Consider the following 12,326-nt stretch of genomic DNA (forward strand, 5'->3'; position numbering starts at 1 on the left):
GTAGCATGCAACGTAGGTGTTGTTCAAGAGTCTGGTTGGTCCTCTCCGTCTGACCATCGGTCTGGGGATGGTGACTGGTAGATAACCTCACGTCGATTTGCGCCAATTGACAACATTTCTTCCAAATTGCGAGATGAATTGACTACCTCGGTCAGAGACCAATACGGAAGGAAATCCATGTATTCGAACAATGTTTTCGAGAAATTCCTTGGCCAAAATTGAAGCGGAAGGTAATCCCTTTAAAGGAATAAAGTGGGACATCTTGGAAAAAAGATCAACAATAACTAGAATGGTGTTAAACCCATTACACGGAGGTAGATCTGTAATAAAGTCTAAAGACAAAGTGTGCCAGGGTGTGGGTGGAATATCCAAAGGTTGTAAAAGACCGGCTGTTTTTTTCTTCTGACTTTTGTTTTGGGCGCAGATACCACAAGACAGCACAAATGACTTTACGTCTTTTCGCCAGGTTGGCCACCAGAATTGTCTTTTAATTTTAGCTTCAGTCTTTGCAATACCTGGGTGTCCTTCCATTCGTCGCCTTTCTTTACACGTACCAGATGATATGCCCCTCGGAGATCTAATTCAGTGTAGATGCAAGCGCCCTTTACTTGGTCTAGTAATTCGGGGATCAGAGGCAATGGGTATCGGTTCTTCACCGTAATCTGATTTATTGCGCGGTAGTCTATACACATTCTGAGGTCACCTTCCTTTTTAGGTACAAAGAATAAAGCTGAGGATGCAGGGGACTTGGATGGACGAATGAAGCCATTAGCAAGGTATTGATCCAAATATTGTCGTAGGTGTAGGTTTTCGGGTTCCATAAGAGCGTAGATCCTGCTACAAGGAGGTTGCGCACCAGGTATGAGGTCGATTTGACAATCGTATGATCTGTGTGGCGGTAAGGTGTTTGCCTGTTCTTTTTGAAAAACGTCCTGGAATTCTTGGTATTCCTGAGGTAACTGCACGACTGAATTAGTGACTGTGGCCAGGCCTTTGTCCAAGGTTTTTCCGGGTAACAGGTGTGCGCACAATCCAGGAAGGTTATTCTCTTCTCTCGCCAATCAATACAAGGATTATGTGTTTCCAACTAAGGTATCCCCAGTATTATTTGGAACTGCGGGGCTTTTATTAAATCAAACACAATAGTCTCTTGATGCCCATCCTGACCCAACAATGTCATCTCTGTAGTGGAATGAATTACAGGCCCAGAGGCAATTTCAGTTCCGTCGACTGTTATGATGACATCCAAAGTGGGTTTTTTTGCAGAGAGGTAGATTCATCCTAGAAGCCAATTTGTGGACCATATAGTTTCCTACGGCCCCGCTATCGACGTATGCCCTTACTGCGTGCATACGTGATGGCTGCCTTGGGTCAATAAGAACCATTGGTATGATTAGATGCGAGGTCTGAGTGTCCTTCTTCAAGCTCGGCAAGTGGACCTCTACGCTTGTCGGGCGTGGTCGTTTCCGAATCAGGCTATGTTTGATTTCTAACAGCAACTCCGACTACTTTCTTGGATGGTTTTATAGGGCAATCCCGTAGAAAATGTCCTTAGGCCCCACAGTACAGACATAATTGCATCTGCCATCTCCTTTCTCTTTCCTTTTGAGTTAGGGGTCCCTTAACCCCCTTGATCTGCATAGGTTCTGATGCATCTGTTCCTTTAGGGGTAACATTGGGTTTAACCAATACCCGATTCTCGAACTTAGCTCGATCAGCCTTTCTATTCTGAAGTCGGTGGTCTAACTGGACCACTAAGTCTATATATTCTGCGCAATCCTGGGGTGAGTTCACAACTTGGGCCAAAACATCTTTGAGTTCACCCCGAAGTCCACAATGAAATAATGTAACTCGTTTTTCCTCTGGCCATCCGGTTTCCACCACCAACCTATTGAAGGCTGCGATATAGGTTAGCAGATCCCGATTACCTTGTCGTAGGGATAAAAGTTTGTTATCCAGGGCCTGTCCCTGTGAATGTCTGGTGAATAGTTTTTCCATGCTCAATTGAAAACCCTGAAAATCCCAAAGAAGAGGGTCATCCTGGTTGACTAGTGGAATTGACCAGTCCGTGCGCTGCCACTAAGGTATGATAGTACAAAGGCTACTTTGGCTTGGTCGTTTGGGAAAGCTCCAGGTCTGCATAGAAAGTGCAAGCGGCATTGGTTCATGAACACGGCAAACCTTTTCGGGTCCCCAGAAAAACGTTTGGGTGGAGCTAAAGGAATGCTCCCTGGTAGAATCCCTTGCACAGGATTGTTCGATGTAACAGGAGTTGGATTCCCCCCCGAGTCCAGGTAGTGGCGTTTGCCCAGCTTGGTTTTGCAGCAGTTGTCTAGCAAGATCATCAGTGCGCTCCTTTGACATAATCAGTTCTCTCCTGAGGGCATTAGTATCTTGGCGCGCAGAGTGCTCTTCTGCCCCGAGTTCCCCTAACAATTGGGCTAGATGATCAGTTTCTGAGATTTCCATTACACCCGCGTGGGGATATATAGATAGGCTTTGCGTTCTGTTACGCTCACCTGGTTCCCACGGGGGCGTCGATCGGAGCTCGACTACTACGGTCTCCACCAGCGTTATTCGTAGTGCTGAGATGGCTGAATGGACCGGCCCTCCTAGCTTCGTTTGCTTGATTCGTAAAAAGAGTTTCCTAAAAGCAGGAGAAGGGAATTAGCCACCCAGTGGATGCGAGGAAACGCTCACTTAATTCGTTACCTCTAGCATCTCTGATATTCCCTTTTGCTCCCTCACCTTATTGTTTGTAATGATGAGCTCTCCATCCTGCACCGAACGCAGGGGCGAGTAGAATTCCAGTTGCTTCACTGGTTCGAAGACCTTGGGCGAGTTCCAGACGTGTTGGACTCTGTGGCAAGTGGCAAGGAGCCATAAGTATAATGTCTAGAGTTCAATTGTCTGTTATTCACTCCTTTTCCCCCCTTTTGTCTTGTAGCTTGAACCAAGAGGAGTTCACCTGAAGTGCTGCAGGTTGCACGCAGGTAAGAGTCTATTACCCAGCGCTGTCCGGTAAAAAATAAATAAAATGTCTTTAACAAGTGTCTTTTCCTCCCACAGGTGCGGCGTTAAAGATGTTGCATGCCGATGAAAGATGACTAGGGCGGTAACTCTGGTGAGTATAATATGGTTGTTTTGATGGTCTTTGTTGGCACCCGGCTCACCTTGTTATCCTTTGTCTCTCCCAGGTGCCACGGATGCAGCGACGAAATGATGGCAGCAGCGCTGGACCGTGGAGATGAAGACTGGTAAGTATGGCGGGGCGCTACTGCTAGCGATGCAATACTTTTATTTCTGAAGTCTTTTTACCAGTTTGGAAGTGCAGCAAGTTCGGGAACAGATGAAGATTAGAAGGTAAGTTCTTGTTCTTATCTTCCTTTCTTCTAGGATGATGTCCAGATTCGAGGCGGGCGTGGCAGAAGACAGGATGCTGCAGGCATGGTGAGCGTTACGCTGCTGAAATTCAGAATAACGCGAAGCGTGTGTTGCTGGTCGGGCCTGGTTTAAATAGCCTCAAAAAGTAGTCCCAGGTAAGAAGTCCCTAGAACCACACCCAAGTAAAAAATAGTCCCTGTAGCAAAAATAGTCCTCTCCAGGCTTCACGTTGGCCTGGATTCAATTGCAGCATGGTCTGCCAGAGGTAAGTAATGACTATGAGCCTGGCGCCTAAGGCGCCAGGACTGAACCCAGATAGCCCCTAGCCGGGGCTGCTGAGGTTTTAATAAACATCTGGATGCCTGCTTCCGGGGCTGATGGACTAGGTCCAGATGCCCGGGGGTAGGCATCATGACACCCTCCCCTCTGTACTTGCACGTTCTGCACACTCACGAGGCATAGTAGGTGCGTCTCCCCTCCCTTTCATTCTCATGATTTGTTTGTACTATTAATGCAATTATTTATCTTTGTTGTAACCTATTGTCTATCTTCCCCTGTCCCCAATCTGTTGCTGAAACCATTTTTCTAATTGTATAATCGCCTAACAAGTGGCCAATAAATAAATATCTCCTGTAGTGCTGTGACCTAGAGGCGAAGCTAAATGCCGGTATGGCCAGCTGCGCTGCTATGCCTAAGGATTTGGCAGCAATTTTGGATTCCTTGAACTTTTCAAAGGAACTGTTGGCTTTATGGCCGAAAAGAAGACCGCCCTAGAATGGCATGTCCAGAAGTTTTACTTGGACGTTAGGTGAGAAACCAGAGGTTTTTAAGTAGGCATGCTTCTTAGTGTTATGGCTGATGCCATAGATCGGCCTACACAGTCGGCGATGTCCAGGTCCGTTCCCAGCAAATGCCTAGCCACCTCCTTCCCATCCTCCGCTAGCTGCATGAAGCCCTTGCGCATTCCTCCTTCCGGAACATACTGAGCAGCATTTTCCACTGCTGTCCATAGACCAAAGGACTATTTGGCAAAGCTGCTTGCCACATTTGTTGCTTTGAGGGCCATGCTACCTGAAGTGAATGCCTTTTTTGCCAGGGAATATACTTTTTTTGCTTCCCTGTCTGAAGGCAGAGTGGATGAAGAAGATGCAGGTCTAGAAGAGACTGTAGCAGCCTGCATAACAAGCCCCAGCGAGGAAGGGTGAGAGGAGAGGTATGAAGGGTCTCCTCTAGCCATCCCGTATTTCCTGGAATTAGTCGAACTGACAGGAGGAATGGAACATGGGTTTTGCCACATAACTGCTAATGTATCGGCAATGGCTGGGTTTAGAGGCATATTCCGTTCAGTGGCAAGTCCTTCATCTAGAATGTTGTTTGGTAAGGTCATAACCTTGTACAGGCGCCTCTGATGAGTGCAAACCCAGGGTGTCAATAACCCTTTCTACCAGAGCCCAGAATTTAGAGGTATTGTGAAGCTGGGGCTGGGACTGCTGAAAATCGAGGTCTGGAGATGTGTCCAGACCATGGTGTCATGGAGGCCTTGGGCCGGCAGTAAAAGCTGATTCTGGTCGTCAAAATAATCAACCATCCTAAACCCAAGTAAATCGGGTCGTCATCTCCCTGGTCATCAGCGTCATGACCGCCGGAGATACCTTGCATGGTATCAAAAAAATTCAGACCAGGGTTGCAGCGTAAATGTTTTCTCGTCAACCTTCGAGAGTTTGTCCTTCGGCACCGATATGGTGGATGTCAGTGTTGATACGCAGTAGCGTCGACATCCATGGATGCACGGGGGCAACTGGGCTTCCTTTTGATGCCAAAATATTTGTCAGCCCCACCGTTGTCGGTATCGGTGTACTAGAGGGGTCGGGTACACTGAGCGCCGCTCTTGGGTCCGAAGCATGCTGCGTGAGGGTCGTGGGGTGAGGGGGGGTAGCTGCGCCAAATGCAGCATGCTGCTGGAACATTGCAAGCATCGAGGATTTTAAATCTTCCCACTTCTGGCGGGTGGTAGGCCCAGCTGACAGCTTACCTCTTTCCGTCAACGACTCTGAATCCCGATGATGGCAGCAAAGCCTTTTCTTCTTTCGGGACGAGGAAGAGTGGCTCCTCGAGTGGGACCATTTTTTCTTTCGCCGGTGTTCTTTCTCGAGGGTATGCCCCTCAGTTTCAGCCTCCGAAGAGCGAACCTTCAACCGCGCTGGAGATTTTGAGGGTGGTCGACCCAGAGCGAGTTTTGCAGCACGATTGCGAAGGGATTTAGGTTGCATTTTGGCACACGATGGACACCCATCCGTCCCGTGACCCGTGCCGAGGCACCAGAGATACAACTTGCGTGGGTCAGTGATGGACATCTTGGTGCCACAATCGGAACACTATTTGAAACCTGATACCTGAGCGACCAAAATCTTGCATCGAGGATTTTGAAAAAGACCATGTTTTCTCACGAAAACGTTGAGAGTGGAAGCTCTGTGTTCCCAAGCAGGGTGTTAGTGTGCGGAAAAAAAGGAACTGAGTTTGGGGCGTAGTGACATGGTATTTATATGACGCCTGATGTCACATCCGTAGCCGACGACCAGACACAAAGCAAGACGGATCGGCGGTCGACGACCAGGTCGAGGTCCACTACACCCCCTGTCGAACATTTTCCAAAGCAGCAAAGCTGTAGGGAATATCTATCAGATGAGGAACCTGCGGGAGAAAAGCAATCCATTAAACAACTTCTTTAGGATTCTGCTTTAATTAGTCCTAGGCGCACACACAAGGCGTGAACTAGTTTGTCAGAGTGATCTGCTGGGGTTGTATCTCTTCAGCATGGCTGCCGCATAATTGTGACAAACATTCCTAGTTGTTTGATGAATCAAATAGAGCATTTAAATGTCACTTTGTGCTCAGATAGAGTCAACAGAAGTACTTGAGTACAAGTGTGATGTGGTCCTTCTTGAGATATAGCACCAGGTTCACTGCCAGATTCTGCAACAGGGAAAGTTGCTTTAGAATAGATTTTGGTAACTTAATATTATATGTTGGAGTAATTCATGTAGCAAGGACTAGGCGATGTCCACCCAGTGTTGAAAATCAAGGAGGATTGTTTTTGGAGGTCAGAAAAGTAGAGTGTACTTCATGTGACAACATTTTAGTCTATGGAATGAAGGACAGGTTTTTTATTGATATTTATAGGAGAACTGGCCCAAAGACACTTGTGCTACCCATTCTTTGAGGGAGGAAAGTCATTCTAGGACCATCTCAGACATTCCCCCAATATGAAGGGTACAGTAAAGTAGAATCCTGTGATCTGCTGTGTCATATGCTGCTGACCGGCAGAAGATGTCCAAGGCAATAGGGATGTGGTAGTCAATAGATCAGAGCAGGGTACGAAATTAAGATCAGATGAGCAGGAGCTTAAACTAGCTCCTCAGTGTCAGGCATCATCCAGTATGCACAAGTTACTGCTGGGGACCTAGGAGTACCCAGTACAACGTAAATTTAACTTCCACATGAGAGGTACACTTTAACTTTGTCCATTATGTATGATTCATTAATGTTAAAATGTGCACCAGACACTTCCTAATGCTTCTTTATTATGCAGGGAAGGCATGGTATCATTAAGTATTGACACTGACACAATGGATACAATTTGTAAAACCTTTATTGAAAAAGTTGGGGTTGTAGAAAACTCCTATTCTAAGATGGGAGTAGTCTCGACCATGAAACGATAAACAAAACAGTCCCAGTGGAGTTGTCAAATCAAAATGGCGTATGACAACAAATTCCTAATGCCTGTCCTTTCTCTTGTGCAAAAAGTGTAAAAAGGAGAAAATGAATTCAAAAGGAAAAGTTAGTGTTCAAATGATAATGTGGCTGAACCAGCTCTCCTCCCCACGTTAGGCCTGACAGGGTAAGGCAATCCTTGTACACAGGATGACACTCTGGCTCGGGTTCCATCAGACTACACAATTCAAAACCGTGGATCGAGGCCCGCCTGGCCTTCCACGTTTAAAGTTCCTTTCTCTGACTTTAAAAATAATGTTTCAACCAAAATGTTCACAAAGGCCCCCCCTCTGCCGAGCTCAGACCTTTCACCACACTGTTCTCGTAGTTCCCCTTCTGCCGGGCTTCGACCTCTCATGATACAGTTCCCACAAAGTTGCAAGGGGGCTCCCCTTCCCCAAGCTGAACACACTTCGGGTCTCCCTCAATCGGGCTTTGACCACTTTCGGTTGTCGAAGTCTTTCGAATGTGCGTGGCTTTCGTTACAGACCAACGCAGGACCCTTTCAACCCAACGTTCACTATTTACTTTCACTCTTGCCGTTTGTTTGCCCTTTAGCTTCAAACAATGCACCTTTCACACAGACATTTCGAATGGGCTACTTCCTTTCGCTGGGCCACTCCGTTACTTAGTATCGCTGATCTTGCAGCTGTATTTCACTTTAAAGTTCAATCACAGGTCTGCCTTCCTTCGAGTATCATCCACACGCATGCAGCCTTTACTTGTGCTATGATGTTGCTACTTCATTCACTTTAACATACACCGGTCTCTCAGATCGCTTGCCAACTCACCGGCTGTGTGTGCTTCTTTCTTGTTTTGCGTTTTCTAATTTCGGAGCCAGGTTAGTACCACAGGCTTGACCTCGCTTCCCCAACTCTGTCTTTCACCCAGGAGGGTCGCTGGTGTCCTTGAAACACAATGCAATCTTCACTTGTGGGATCTGGCCTTCTCCACGTGTCTTTTCGCGGTCTGTTGGAGGCAAGGACCTCCATTAGGTAAGCCTTAAGGTTTTCATCCCACTGCGATTGTCCCTTGGTCCATTGCTCTGCTCCAGTAGGTGTGACTTTGTCCCGGAAGTTATGCTGCTTCTCGTGTGCCGCCTTGAGTGTGTCTTTAGGTTTTGCCTTTTATACGTGTGAGGAGAGCTAATTGGTATCAGGTGTATACACTTAGGGTAAAGTGGCTGACTTTGCCTGCCCGATTAACAGGACAAGTCCAGTACAATGTGAGAGAGTTAGTCTGGTTACTCTCAGTCACCATCTTCCTCGGTCCAGTGTTTGTGTAAAAAGGGGGGGGGGGGGGTGGGAATTGGGACTTCGGAAAATCCTAGAAAATAGGATGTGGTGGATGAACAAAAAGGGGGTGGGCGGAATACCGTGTCTCGCCACTGGCTACCTGAGAAAGAGATCCCAGGGGACTAGCGGGTGAGAAACCCTCTGGTTTCTCGCAATTAGCATTGTCAAATACTCAAAGTTAATGTCACGTGTTCATGTCTGTAAGGCGCAAATTGCCTGTGGAGCTAAATATAGCACCTAGTAGCGGTTTGTTCCAAGCTAACCAGGCTCTGCTAGGCTAGAGGCAGGAGCTAAATAGCTCCCAGCTGGACCCATGTGTTATTTTCAAAAACTCTCTTAACAAAAACGTTATCAAATAGAAAACACTGAAAAAATACAGATTTTTAATTTTTTATTTTATTTAGGCACCCCCCAATCCCGTTTCCCTATGTCTATAACCCCATCCCACCCGTTTTACTCCCTTTTCCCCACCCCCATATATTCTATTTACACTGGATACCCTCCCAGCTGCCCTCAATTTCGAACCCTGCAGACCATCACTTTTCTGAGTTTGAGAAGGCTTATTTCTGCTACCCCAATAAATATGTTCCCAGGACCTTCGCCTGAAATGATCACTTGGAAATCAGATCAAATCTTCTAGGATGCTGGAGTGTATAGTTGGATATTTAAGGAGGGGGCGTGTTAAGTTATTATTACCACTACATTATTTATCGAGTGCGGACCTAGTTTTCAAAAGCAATGGAGTGCTTTACAGAGGTATACATACAGATACATAACAGAGCACTAACTTGTCTTTCTCCAGCCCAGTTATCGGGGGGTGCAAGGTGCTGAGGTTGCCCAACAGTGGCAGCCCCATGGGCTTTCTGCTCTTCCTCAACAATCTCCTCTCTGCCCCAGGCTGGACCATTGAAGTACAACACGTGAGGGGTAAGCATTTGTCCAGGGGTCTTAACATTCTATCTGAACCCTCCCTATGAAGGGTCCCACTCAATGCCTAATACAAACACTGGTTTCACCCCACTATGATAGGTCCTCCAATGCAAGTGTTATTACACTGAATAAACTGGGGCACCTACTTTACAAGAGGTGTTTGTGTGTGCATGTGTGTTTATTTGTGGCAGTTAACAACCCCAACCTTGTATGGATCACTTGAGACAAGGTTTACACTATGCTATTGTGAAGGACTGTGGATCTGAGCCTTTGGAAAGCATCTGTGTTGTATTGCTGGATGTAAACCAGGACCTCATTTTCATGATGATGAGAGTAAACTGTCTGCCAGTTTGAATTAATTGGGTAACTAGAAGATGATTGCTGTAGATATGCTCATTGTGGATTTATCAATGGAGAAAGTGAACCTCCTACTGCCCGTCATCTTGGGTTAGAAATATTTGGCAAGATACCCCACAGGACAAAAACTACATTGGGCATCTCAGGGTTGGACGACACACACATCATGTACATGACTAATTGAATACCTACTGAGGATACAAAATTCTATTGCAAGACTACTACTACTGATAGACAAGAGAACTGACAACACTAGCACTCCGCACATTCTACTGGTCCGAGAAAGCCCATAGGCCCTCAAGTGCATGGGCCTAAACCGCATTCAAAACAAAATTTGCTGTTTTACCCAAAGGAGGACATATAGATCCGCAAAAGGTATCCTCACTACTTGTACTCCAATACAACAGAGAACACCAATCAAGTTTTTCTTTCACAGTTATGGTGATTAAACTGTGAAACCTTCATCCCATGGCTATATCAGATCCAGTCTATCAGAAAAGCACTCAAAACGTTATTACATTATCATTATTTACAAGAAGAAACAATCTATCCAAAGAGGAAATCCTAGACAACCGCTCAAAACAGGTGAAGCAAAATACACAACTAGCTGCAAAAGCGGGGCAATCCCCGACTATTAGCAGCAGAAGCTCTCCTGGATTACTCATCGCTAACCACAGATCACCATGATCTATTCAAAAGAAAGCAACTGAGGCACACTCATACCGATAAACAGAGGTGTTAAAACTGAACACAGCCTAAGACAGAACAAATTGCCCCCTTCTCTTTAAATGAACTGCATTAATCAGTGACTCATCCCACCAAATCCTTTCCTCATTCCTGCTCCCACGTGGCAAGATACAAAAGGTTGTGACAAAGAATTCACACCCAGTGGATGCAGGAACTCTGGGCTGGAGATATTCCCTTCCACCACCTACACCCCGGTAAGAGGCACCATCCTGCTAGTACCGCCGCCTTTCTGGGAACAAACATGCCTAACAGGGTTCCAGCATCACTTGCACATGGGCAACAGCTCTAGTATGCCCAGGCGCACAACACATTCGACATCCAAAGCAGTATCACGAAACAGGCTGTAACAGCATCACCACGATCTTGTGTGACACAACAAACTACAACATGCCACCTCCCGATAAGTCATGCAACCCTCTAAGATGCTTTACAGGTGTTAAGTGGAGAAGACCATAAACCTAAGATTGCCATTTGCTGCAATGCTAGAAATGATTGCTGTGGTATAAAATGTATTCAGACCTAGTCTGTGACTAACACCCAACTATCATTCTTGGAACCCAAATGAATGCCCACTCAATTCTACATTGGTACCCTTCCATTTCTTACCAATTCAACGTATGCCACACAAATCAAACACTCACCCAGTAACAAACTCCCAAAAAATACTGATGACGCCTCCTCACAATATTACCCACACTATCCCGTGCAGGGAATGGGCTACAACTTTCCGAAACATGGTCACATACCTCAGACAAGACTGTCACCTACACACTGCTGCTAACCATCAACCCACAGTGATAATTTGAACACACACCTCACGCATAACTCACACTGAGCTATCCGAAATGTAAAGGTAACTCATACCACTGGTACTTTACCCCCACTATGACAAACTGGAAATAAGGAACCCCACATCTTAACGGGATGTAGATAACGTTAGGTACTGGTCAGATGCGCTATACTGCTTTATCATATGTTGGGGAGAGATGAGGTCCACCAGAATCTCCATGAGAGACACAGCACCACAATATGTTGGACAATGCTAGCAAGGCCACAGTTCGCTTGAGGTCATGCCTTAATGCAATTTCCTCTGTGGAGCTGCTCATTGGCTGTGCTTTCTTGTCCAGTGTTTTACACATCTGCACTTTAAACATGTAGTTTTCAGTACTGAGTTTTCGTTTACTTTTTTCTTTTAAAAAACAAATTGTGTTGTGTGTTTGTGATAGGAGTTTGGGGGGGGGGTTAAGGTGGTATGAGTGGGTTAGATGAGGGGGAAACACCACTTTCAAAAAAATTAGAAAAAAGTGCAGGTATGTAAAACACCGAGAGTGAAAAACGTGGATCTGAGCTGCTATCCGCTATGATATGTTATGCGGAGACATGCATTGCAATTTTGTGTGGATGTGAACATTGGCCCATGACTGTTGATTGATGTTATGCTAACAATCAATTTCGAGCATGCAACGTGAGCAACTGAATCCTTGAAAGCATTTTTGTCCTAATACAACTTTCAACACAAAAGTCATATGCTCACGCGCCAGTTACATCTCCCCACTTCTATCACCTACTTGTTCCACTTCACTACCTCGCCCCTGCCCCCCATTACACTAATTGCACACAGGCAGTGGGTTAGGGACTGCTGAAAAGCAACACCCTATCAAAAATCTAGCACACAATATGCATTAACAGAATAATGCAACAGTGACTCCAAATGTACCTCTCGCATCCAACCAAACAGCAACCCCTGTGCTGCTCCCACTAAGCCACACTTAATCGCACGTCTTTTTTAGTTGCAGGACCTGAAACATTCAAAAGTCATGCAAATGGTAAAAATAGTGGTAC

General features: G+C 46.0%; 1 protein-coding gene across 1 annotated transcript in view; it reads right to left on the minus strand.

Moving 5' to 3' along the window:
* COP1 (COP1 E3 ubiquitin ligase) overlaps positions 1-12,326 on the minus strand; it is a 1,876,694-nt gene that overhangs the window by 383,945 nt on the left and 1,480,423 nt on the right. The window lies entirely within an intron of this gene.

Source organism: Ambystoma mexicanum, chromosome 1q (assembly GCF_040938575.1).
Source record: "Ambystoma mexicanum isolate Mex_15411 chromosome 1q, UKY_AmexF1_1, whole genome shotgun sequence".
NCBI classification, from domain to species: domain Eukaryota; kingdom Metazoa; phylum Chordata; class Amphibia; order Caudata; family Ambystomatidae; genus Ambystoma; species Ambystoma mexicanum.